Source organism: Coregonus lavaretus (genome assembly GCF_964263955.1).
Source record: "Coregonus lavaretus genome assembly, contig: HAP1_SCAFFOLD_5496, whole genome shotgun sequence".
NCBI lineage: Eukaryota > Metazoa > Chordata > Actinopteri > Salmoniformes > Salmonidae > Coregonus > Coregonus lavaretus.
In genome coordinates, this window is record NW_028163280.1 from 12,501 (window position 1) to 24,580 (window position 12,080).

Consider the following 12,080-nt stretch of genomic DNA (forward strand, 5'->3'; position numbering starts at 1 on the left):
AAGCGGTAGGTCTGTTCTATGTGGGCTATTTCTATGCTTCCCGTTGTGAAGTTTAGTTTTTTTTGCTTCTTGTACTTTTTGGTTTTGTCCACCAGCTTAAAACTGCTGAAAATACTACATTTACTGTTATGGAAAATATATTTCACAGAGGTTTAGATGGTGCAATGACTGCTTGTTTTGTCACATATAAACTGATAATAGGCAAACTATTAGAATTTCAGCAACTAGTAAAATGGCGGAGCGATTTCTGCATATTGCACCTTTAACTATCTTGCATCAATAAAAACTGCTGGACATAATGAGGTCACACCAATTATTATTATTATGATATATATTTTTTTAAAGTGTATTTTACCCCGCCCCCTTTTTCGTCATATCCAATTACGATCTGGTCTCATCGCTGCAACTCCCCAAAGGGCTCGGGAGAGGTGAAGGTCAAGTCATGCTTCCTCCGACCAACGGGCTCGGGAGAGGCGAAGGTCAAGTCATGCTTCCTCCGACCAACGGGCTCGGGAGAGGTGAAGGTCAAGTCATGCTTCCTCCGACCAAAGGGCTCGGGAGAGGTGAAGGTCAAGTCATGCTTCCTCCGACCAACGGGCTCGGGAGAGGCGAAGGTCAAGTCATGCTTCCTCCGACCAAAGGGCTCGGGAGAGGCGAAGGTCAAGTCATGCTTCCTCCGAAACATGACCCCGCCTAAAACCGCGCTCCTTAACATGGATAGCATGGATAGATCGCAATCATTTGACTAATATTTGCCGTATTCTAATAATTCTCATGTGCCAACGTATCGCCACGGTGAAACTTGCACTCCGGTAAAACGGTGAAACTTGCCAGCCAACCAGGAAAGCAAGGCGGAAGCAATTCCGGCATCCTTGAAAGTCATTTTATTGGAAAAACACAGTTTTCCATCATTTGTTGAAATAAAGAAAGTCTTTAGAAAATGCCTCTCTGCCGTTTCCACGTCATTTTAGTTTTGTCCAATAAACTAATGATGTTTAAAGTTAAGTTACCAAATGTATTTCATAAAGCCCTTTTTACATCAGTAGCCTAGTTGTTGTACTGAGTTTACACAGTGCTGTGACAACTGATCAGACGTCAACGACAAGATCATAACGTTACAGCTGCCTCCCTGTCTGTCTGCCTGCTTGTCAGCCTGCCTCCCTGTCTGTCTGCCTTCTTGCCTGTCTGTCTGCCTACTTGTCTGCCTGCCTCCCTCACTCCCTGTCTGTCTGTCAGCCTGCCTCCCTGTCTGTCTGCCTTTCTGCCTGTCTGTCTGTCTGTCTGTCTGTCTGTCAGCCTGCCTCCCTGTCTGTCTGCCTGTCTGTCTGCCTGTCTGTCTCCCTGTCTGTCTGTCAGCCTGCCTCCCTGTCTGTCTGCCTTTCTGCCTGTCTGTCTGTCTGTCTGCCTGCCTGCCTGTCTGCTCATAAGGACCGGGGCTGTGTTGCTGACTAGGCCAAGCCCAAACAACCCTAGCTGAGGTGTGTAACCAACTGGTAGGCCCACTGATGTTGTGTCAAAAAAGTCCAAACCTGAAAAAGTGAGAATTGTTGCTGAGAGAACAAGCCTGGATTATAATCATTCCCCATCATAGCTATCCCCATCCCCGCCTGGATCACAACTCCTAAAGCTGTTAAATGTACTGTAGTTAAATGGCACTTAACTGTTTCACTGGCCCTGGCCCACTCAAGGACTTGAATCCTGTCCCCTATAATAATAGACGATTCACTCTCCCTGCTGAGTGCCCCCCACAGTCAACTAACCGCACAACCTGACCGCTAGAAAGCAAACGGGAATCATATTTTTAATGAATATATTATACGGCTTGTCATGTTGACTGTTGTCTGGGCAAAAAAAAAGTATTTTATGACTATGTAATTATCATGTCAAAATGATGCATTGTCAGGCTGCTTTATTACGGGACAATTTCATTGCACAATAATAATCAATGTTGCAAAACAAAAATCTATTTGACGAAACGGGCGGGGAAAAAACACAAATATGCACCTTTTTTTTTTACAAATCCATAATATGCTGCAATGTTCAAATATTCTTACCGTTTTGCAAAACGAGTGCAATGCAGTTTTTTCTGAGGCACTTTTCCTTAGCTGAATCCGTTTTTAGCCAGAATCCCAGCGGTATTCCTCCTGGTTCGTGATCACCAATACACTTCCAGAATAGTCAAGAGAAGGCGCGGTCGGTCATCCGATTTGTATAGAATTGGTGATTCGGTTAAAAGTATATCCACATTTTTTTCACGCCCTCTCTCTCTCTCTCTCTCTCTCTCTCCGTGTTGGTTTGATCATCTGTCGGCTGGTGTTTGATAAGGAGCTAAATAAACGTTCAGACCGGAGCCGATACCTACCTCGCTCCACCTACTAGCGATTCCAGTAAAACCTCGGTTCCACTTTCGTTTTAAACAGCCGTTTATAAGAAATCCTTCCTGCTAACCGTGATGTGGCGTAGCGCAGTACCTCCCATGTCCACTAGCTGGTAGAGCACGGCGCTTGTAACGCCAGGGTAGTGGGTTCGATTCCCCGGGACCACCCATACACAAAAATGTATGCACGCATGACTGTAAGTCGCTTTGGATAAAAGCGTCTGCTAAATGGCATATTATTATTATATTATAATTCATTTTTAAGGGCTTTAATTGACTTTAATAACAAGAAAGACACAACCTAAATGGAAGTTCAACACCAGACATCTTAACTTTCAACTACTACACATTGGCATCACATCACGTCTGACACAATTCATACGGTGGAACCACCTACGTCTGTCTGTCTCTTTCCCCTCTCTTCATCTAATCATCCTTTCAGCCTGCTCTCTCTCTCTCAATTCAATTTCAATTTCAATTTCAATTGAAGGGCTTTATTGGCATGGGAAACGTACGTTAACATTGCCAAAGCAAGTGAAGTAGATAATAAATAATATTAACAGTAAACATTACACTCTACAACTGAACCCCCATCTGCATAGTTTCGCTTCCATTCAAGTTTAGAGTAAAACCGCAATGACTGATCACACGCTTCACAGAAAGACCAGTGTCGTTGACTTTTACACACTTAACTCGTTCTGTGTAGGAATCCACGTCAGTTTCAGTTTTATCAGATGTTTCTCCAAATAGACTAAGTTACCACATTCTGAGAAGTGGGCTGTTGTTTCAAGAGCTTCATTTGCATAATCTGTTAGGCTTTTATGTCAGAAGATCTACTAGCTTGAGTAAAAGTCTTTTAAAAGTATTTGGTTTTAAATATACTTAAGCATCAAAAGTAAAAGTACAAATTATTTCAAAAAGTGTTTGGGGGAGTGTGCCCCTGGCTATCCGTCCAATATAATAAAATACAAGAAAATGGTACCGTCCGGTTTGCGTAATATATTTTATATGTCAGGGAAAAATGTATGGAGTAAAAAGTACATTATTTTCTTTAGGAATGTAGTGAAGTAAAAGTAAAAGTTGTCAAAAATATATAAATAGTGAAGTACAGATAACCCAGAAAACTACTTAAATGGTGCTTTAAAGTGTTTTTACTTAAATTGTTCCAAATTCCCTGCCGGTGACTGTTATCACACGAGCAAGCGGTACTAGATCCCAAGAGGCTTCCTTAACAGCTTCTACCCCCAAGCCATAAGACTACTGAACAGCTAATCAAATGGCCACCAGGACTATTTGCACTACCCCCCCACCCTCTTTTACACTGCTGCTACTCTCTGTTTATTATCTATGCATAGTCACTTTAATAACCCTACCTACATGTACATATTATCTAAATGACCTCGACTAACCGGTGCCCCCGCACATTGACTCGGTACCGGTACCCCCATGTAGATATATAGCCACCCTACTGTTATTTCACATTGACTCGGTACCGGTACCCCCCTGTATATAGCCTCCCTACTGTTATTTCACATTGACTCGGTACCGGTACCCCCCTGTATATAGCCTCCCTACTGTTATTTCCCATTGACTCTGTACCGGTACCCCCTGTATATAGCCTCCCTACTGTTATTTCACATTGACTCTGTACCGGTACCCCCCTGTATATAGCCTCCCTACTGTTATTTCACATTGACTCTGTACCGGTACCCCCTGTATATAGCCTCCCTACTGTTATTTCACATTGACTCGGTACCGGTACCCCCCTGTATATAGCCTCCCTACTGTTATTTCACATTGACTCGGTACCGGTACCCCCCTGTATATAGCCTCCCTACTGTTATTTCACATTGACTCTGTACCGGTACCCCCCTGTATATAGCCTCCCTACTGTTATTTCACATTGACTCTGTACCGGTACCCCCCTGTATATAGCCACCCTACTGTTATTTCACATTGACTCGGTACCGGTACCCCCCTGTATATAGCCTCCCTACTGTTATTTCACATTGACTCGGTACCGGTACCCCCCTGTATATAGCCTCCCTACTGTTATTTCACATTGACTCGGTACCGGTACCCCCTGTATATAGCCTCCCTACTGTTATTTCACATTGACTCGGTACCGGTACCCCCCTGTATATAGCCTCGCTATTGTTATTTTTACTGCTGCTCTTTTAATTATTTGTTATTTTTGTTTTGTTTTGTTGGTATTCTTTCTTAAAACTGCATTGTTTGTTTAAAGGCTTGTAAGTAAGCATTTCACCGTAAGGTCTACACCTGTTGTATTCGGCGCATGTGACAAATACAATTTTGAATTTGATTTGATTTGTCATGCATACCATTCATTACCCTACATGTCCTGTATACACTGCATTACCCTATATGTCCTGTACACCCTATATTACTGAATACTATAGGCCTACAGGTTTACAGTAGATAATAATATATTACTGAATACTATGGGCCTACAGGTTTACAGTAGATAATAATATATTACTGAATACTATGGGCCTACAGGTTTACAGTAGATCATAATATATTACTGAATACTATGGGCCTACAGGTTTACAGTAGATAATAATATATTACTGAATACTATAGGTCTACAGGTTTACAGTAGATAATAATATATTACTGAATACTATAGGGCCTACAGGTTTACAGTAGATAATAATATATTACTGAATACTATAGGCCTACAGGTTTACAGTAGATAATAATATATTACTGAATACTATAGGGCCTACAGGTTTACAGTAGATAATAATATATTACTGAATACTATAGGCCTACAGGTTTACAGTAGATAATAATATATTACTGAATACTATAGGGCCTACAGGTTTACAGTAGATAATATATTACTGAATACTATAGGCCTACAGGTTTACAGTAGATAATAATATATTACTGAATACTATAGGCCTACAGGTTTACAGTAGATAATAATATATTACTGAATACTATGGGCCTACAGGTTTACAGTAGATCATAATATATTCATGTCGTTTATTGCCTTTTCCAAAAAGGCATTCTTGAGTTATTTTAGGTTTGGCATGCTGTGTGTAGTCACAGGACAGTAGTTAAAATACACCAGCCCAAGTTATTTTTTTTAAACCCAGTCATTTTCAAACCCAATCATGTTCCCATTCTTTCAGCGTATATTCAACACCCTGGCACCAGACCTGGTCCAATACACTTGATGTTTCTCCTGCAATGAAACCACAGGGTGAAAGAGATGTTCCATTAACCAAGCTAACACTGTCAGGATCAGCCTGTTATGTAGGGTGGGTTGATGCTTTATCCATTAACCAAACTAACACTGTCAGGATCAGCCTGTTATGTAGGGTGGGTTGATGCTTTATCCATTAACCAAGCTAACACTGTCAGGATCAGCCTGTTATGTAGGGTGGGTTGATGCTTTATCCATTAACCAAGCTAACACTGTCAGGATCAGCCTGTTATGTAGGGTGGGTTGATGCTTTATCCATTAACCAAACTAACACTGTCAGGGTCAGCCTGTTATGTAGGGTGGGTTGATGCTTTCACAACACACTGTCACAACACACTGTCTCACACACACACACGCTGTCACAGCACACTGTCACAACACACTGTCACAACACACTGTCTCACACACACACACGCTGTCACAACACACTGTCACACACACGCTGTCACAACACACTGTCTCACACACACACACTGATCACTTAAAACTGTCACAAGACACTAATGACCCTAATGTGTGTGAGAGAGAGAGTTTCATTTCTGTGAAACAGGGAGAGATGGAGGAACAGAGCTTGGTAAGGTGTCTGGAGCGATTATCTGGAGAGATACACTGTGTGGTGGGAGGAGCTATAGGAGGACGGGCTCATTGTGATTATCTGGAGAGATACACTGTGTGGTGGGAGGAGCTATAGGAGGACGGGCTCATTGTGATTATCTGGAGAGATACACTGTGTGGTGGGAGGAGCTATAGGAGGACGGGCTCATTGTGATTATCTGGAGAGATACACTGTGTGGTGGGAGGAGCTATAGGAGGACGGGCTCATTGTGATTATCTGGAGAGATACACTGTGTGGTGGGAGGAGCTATAGGAGGACGGGCTCATTGTGATTATCTGGAGAGATACACTGTGTGGTGGGAGGAGCTATAGGAGGACGGGCTCATTGTGATTATCTGGAGAGATACACTGTGTGGTGGGAGGAGCTATAGGAGGACGGGCTCATTGTGATTATCTGGAGAGATACACTGTGTGGTGGGAGGAGCTATAGGAGGACGGGCTCATTGTGATTATCTGGAGAGATACACTGTGTGGTGGGAGGAGCTATAGGAGGACGGGCTCATTGTGATTATCTGGAGAGATACACTGTGTGGTGGGAGGAGCTATAGGAGCCTCCTTTGGAGTGCGTGCATCTGTCAACACATGATGTAACTTCCTCTTCCTACATTACCCTACATGTCCTGTATACCCTACATTACCCTACATGTCCTGTATAATCTACATTACCCTACATGTTATGTACACCCTACATTACCCTACATGTCCTGTATAATCTACATTACCCTACAAGTCCTGTATACTCTACATTACCCTACATGTCCTGTATACTCCACATTACCATACATGTCCTGTATAATCTACATTACCCTACATGTCCTGTATAATCTACATTAAGCCACATGTCATGTATACCCTACATTACCCTACATGTCCTGTATACCCTACATTACCCTACATGTCCTGTATAATCTACATTACCCTACAAGTCCTGTATACTCTACATTGCCCTACATGTCCTGTATACCCTAAATTACCCTACATGTCCTGTATACTCTACATTACCCTACATGTCCTGTATACCCTACATTACCCTACATGACCTGTATACTCTACATTACCCTACATATCCTGTATACCCTACATTACCCTACATGTCCTGTATACTCTACATTACCCTACATGTCCTGTATACTCTACATTACCCTACATATCCTGTATACCCTGCATTACCCTACATCAACTGTATACTCTACATTACCCTACATGTCCTGTATACTCTACATTACCCTACATGTCCTGTATACCCTACATTACCCTACATGTCCTGTGTACCCTACATTACCCTACATGTCCTGTATACCCTACATGTCCTGTATACCCTACATTACCCTACATGTCCTGTATACCATACATTACCCTACATGTCCTGTATACCCTACATGTCCTGTATACCCTACATTACCCTACATGTCCTGTATACCCTACATGTCCTGTATACTCTACATTACCCTACATGACCTGTATACTCTACATTACCCTACATATCCTGTATACCCTACATTACCCTACATGACCTGTATACTCTACATTACCCTACATGTCCTGTATACTCTACATTACCCTACATGTCCTGTATACCCTACATTACCCTACATGTCCTGTATACCCTACATTACCCTACATGTCCTGTATACCCTACATGTCCTGTATACCCTACATTACCCTACATGTCCTGTATACCCTACATTACCCTACATGTCCTGTATACCCTACATGTCCTTTATACCCTACATTACCCTACATGACCTGTATACTCTACATTACCCTACATGTCCTGTATACCCTACATTACCCTACATGTCCTGTATACCCTACATTACCCTACATGTCCTGTATACCCTACATTACCCTACATGTCCTGTATGCCCTACATTACCCTACATGTCCTGTATACCCTACATGTCCTGTATACTCTACATTACCCTACATGTCCTGTATACCCTACATTACCCTACATGTCCTGTATACCCTACATTACCCTACATGTCCTGTATACCCTACATTACCCTACATGTCCTGTATACCCTACATTACCCTACATGTCCTGTATACCCTGCATGTCCTGTATACTCTACATTACCCTACATGTCCTGTATACCCTACATTACCCTACATGACCTGTATACCCTACATCACCCTACATGTCCTGTATACCCTACATTACCCTACATGTCCTGTATAATCTACATTACCCTACATGTCCTGTATACACTACATTACCCTACATGTCCTGTATACCCTACATTACCCTACATGTCCTGTATACTCTACATTAACCTACATGTCCTGTATACCCTACATTACCCTACATGTCCTGCATACCCTGCATTACCCTACATGTCCTGTATACCCTACATGTCCTGTATACTCTACATTACCCTACATGTCCTGTATACCCTACATTACCCTACATGTCCTATATACCCTACATTACCCTACATGTCCTGTATACTCAACATTACCCTACATGTCCTGTATACTCTACATTACCCTACATGTCATGTATACTCTACATTACCCTACATGTCCTGTATAAACTACATTACCCTACATGTCCTGTATACACTACATTACCCTACATGTCCTGTATACCCTACATTACCCTACATGTCCTGTATACTCTACATTACCCTACATGTCCTGTATACCCTACATTACCCTACATTTCCTGTATACTCTACATTACCCTACATGTCCTGTATACCCTGCATTACCCTACATGTCCTGTATACCCTACATTACCCTACATGTCCTGTATACCCTACATTACCCTACATGTCCTGTATAATCTACATTACCCTACATGTCCTGTATACTCTACATTACCCTACATGTCCTGTATACTCTACATTACCCTACATGTCCTGTATACTCTACATTACCCTACATGTCCTGTATACTCTACATTACCCTACATGTCCTGTATACCCTACTGTTACGCACTCCTCTCGGAAAGAGGGAACGCAACACCCTGCTACAACTCAACTCTCCGTGGTGTGAAAGAGGTATGGGACTGTAGGTGTGAGTAAGGATGACAAAAGGCAGAGAATACCGTTAACAGCGAATTTATTCCTTCGCACGGTAAGTTTGGGGAAAAGGGGGCTGGACGGAACCAAAGCAAAGAAAGTAAATATCAAAGCCCCGCCTCTCCTACCTTACCTGCCTACCCACTGCTTACTGAACTAGCACCACCTGGTGCACTAACCAAAATACAAGGGATGGTCCGCCCAGGTCTTTCCTAGTGTGTATAGACAGTTAACTTCTACGGGTAATGTATGCCCGAGGGCCTCTTGCCTAAGCACTCCCTAGGTGCCTTCCCCTTCCCCCCTTGGGAACAAATGAAACAAAAATAGCACAAACTGGTTCACAACAAAACCTGAGAAAAAAAAAAAACTAACTCAGGACATTAAAGAAACTCTCTGAGCAACAAACTAACACAAAACATTACAATCAGCTCTCACAGCAACAACTACACAGTACATAGCAAATGTCTTAGCAACAACCAACATGCTATAACTCTCAGTCATTAGCCCCCTCTCTCTCATCTCTGGTTTTCTCTTCAGTGTTCAAGTAAATCACATGATCAGTGTTGATGGGCGTACCCTACCCTACGGTACTGCTACTGTTGTTTCCCCCCTGGGAACCATGAAGTTATTTACAATAACGTTATCGCTCCTTTGGTGACGTTTACCCTAGGGCCAGGTCTAGGATCAGCTTTCCCCTTAAGCATTGGTGGGGTGAAAAGCTGACTGACCCAACATCACGGCACGAGGGAACTTCACCTTATCTTAACAGTGTTGATGGGCGGATACTAGTGTGCTGATTTGAGTTTGATTTCTTATTTCCTGCTGGGAATGATAAAAGTGAATTACGATAAATACAATAAAGTTTACCTTATCTTATCAGCACTAACCTAATTTAAACAGACCACTTCTACAGACAACTGCACACTTCCCCTTTTGGAGTGGCCTTAAAACACGTAGCCAGGGCTGACCTTACAACACCTAGCCAGGGCTGACCTTACAACACCTAGCCAGGGCTGACCTTACAACACCTAGCCAGGGCTGACCTTACAACACCTAGCCAGGGCTGACCTTACAACACCTAGCTAGGGCTGACCTTACAACACCTAGCCAGGGCTGACCTTACAACACCTAGCCAGGGCTGACCTTACAACACCTAGCCAGGGCTGACCTTACAACACCTAGCCAGGGCTGACCTTACAACACCTAGCCAGGGCTGACCTTACAACACCTAGCCAGGGCTGACCTTACAACACCTAGCCAGGGCTGACCTTACAACACCTAGCCAGGGCTGACCTTACAACACCTAGCCAGGGCTGACCTTACAACACCTAGCCAGGGCTGACCTTACAACACCTAGCCAGGGCTGACCTTACAACACCTAGCCAGGGCTGACCTTACAACACCTAGCTAGGGCTGACCTTACAACACCTAGCCAGGGCTGACCTTACAACACCTAGCCAGGGCTGACCTTACAACACCTAGCCAGGGCTGACCTTACAACACCTAGCCAGGGCTGACCTTACAACACCTAGCCAGGGCTGACCTTACAACACCTAGCCAGGGCTGACCTTACAACACCTAGCCAGGGCTGACCTTACAACACCTAGCCAGGGCTGACCTTACAACACCTAGCCAGGGCTGACCTTACAACACCTAGCCAGGGCTGAGACCTTACAACACCTAGCCAGGGCTGAGACCTTACAACACCTAGCCAGGGCTGACCTTACAATACCTAGCCAGGGCTGAGACCGTCATGGAATTTTGGATGACGGTTAAATGTCAGCCAAATGACCGCGGTCACTGTTGTAATTGTTTGATTAGCCCCCCCAAAACACACTCCCATTTTCTCCTCTCCTCCGCTCCTCCGCTCCTCCGCTCCTCCTCTCCTCCGCTCCTGACTGCATGTCATTCAGTCACACAACATTCTAAAACTGTCACGTTTGGACTCCTGTGGTCTCTCCTGGTGTTGGTTGTTAGATGTAAACTAGTCTCTCCTGGTGTTGGTTGTTAGGTGTAAACTAGTCTCTCCTGGTGTTGGTTGTTAGATGTAAACTAGTATCTCCTGGTGTTGGTTGTTAGGTGTAAACTAGTCTCTCCTGGTGTTGGTTGTTAGATGTAAACTAGTCTCTCCTGGTGTTGGTTGTTAGGTGTAAACTAGTCTCTCCTGGTGTTGGTTGTTAGATGTAAACTAGTCTCTCCTGGTGTTGGTTGTTAGATGTAAACTAGTCTCTCCTGGTGTTGGTTGTTAGATGTAAACTAGTCTCTCCTGGTGTTGGTTGTTAGGTGTAAACTAGTCTCTCCTGGTGTTGGTTGTTAGATGTAAACTAGTCTCTCCTGGTGTTGGTTGTTAGGTGTAAACTAGTCTCTCCTGGTGTTGGTTGTTAGGTGTAAACTAGTCTCTCCTGGTGTTGGTTGTTAGATGTAAACTAGTCTCTCCTGGTGTTGGTTGTTAGATGTAAACTAGTCTCTCCTGGTGTTGGTTGTTAGATGTAAACTAGTCTCTCCTGGTGTTGGTTGTTAGGTGTAAACTAGTCTCTCCTGGTGTTGGTTGTTAGATGTAAACTAGTCTCTCCTGGTGTTGGTTGTTAGATGTAAACTAGTCTCTCCTGGTGTTGGTTGTTAGATGTAAACTAGTCTCTCCTGGTGTTGGTTGTTAGATGTAAACTAGTCTCTCCTGGTGTTGGTTGTTAGATGTAAACTAGTCTCTCCTGGTGTTGGTTGTTAGGTGTAAACTAGTCTCTCCTGGTGTTGGTTGTTAGATGTAAACTAGTCTCTCCTGGTGTTGGTTGTTAGGTGTAAACTAGTCTCTCCTGGTGTTGGTTGTTAG

General features: G+C 43.4%; 1 protein-coding gene across 1 annotated transcript in view; it reads right to left on the bottom strand.

Annotated features, from left to right (window-relative positions):
• The window catches only part of LOC311118332 (suppressor of cytokine signaling 1-like), a 5,309-nt gene extending 3,004 nt beyond the window's left edge, over window positions 1-2,305 (bottom strand). The window contains exon 1 of the mRNA XM_084193146.1: window positions 2,055-2,305. The gene's annotated coding sequence lies outside the window, so the exon portion shown is untranslated. The remainder of the gene's footprint in view (window positions 1-2,054) is intronic.
• Between the last annotated feature and the right edge of the window lie 9,775 nt (window positions 2,306-12,080).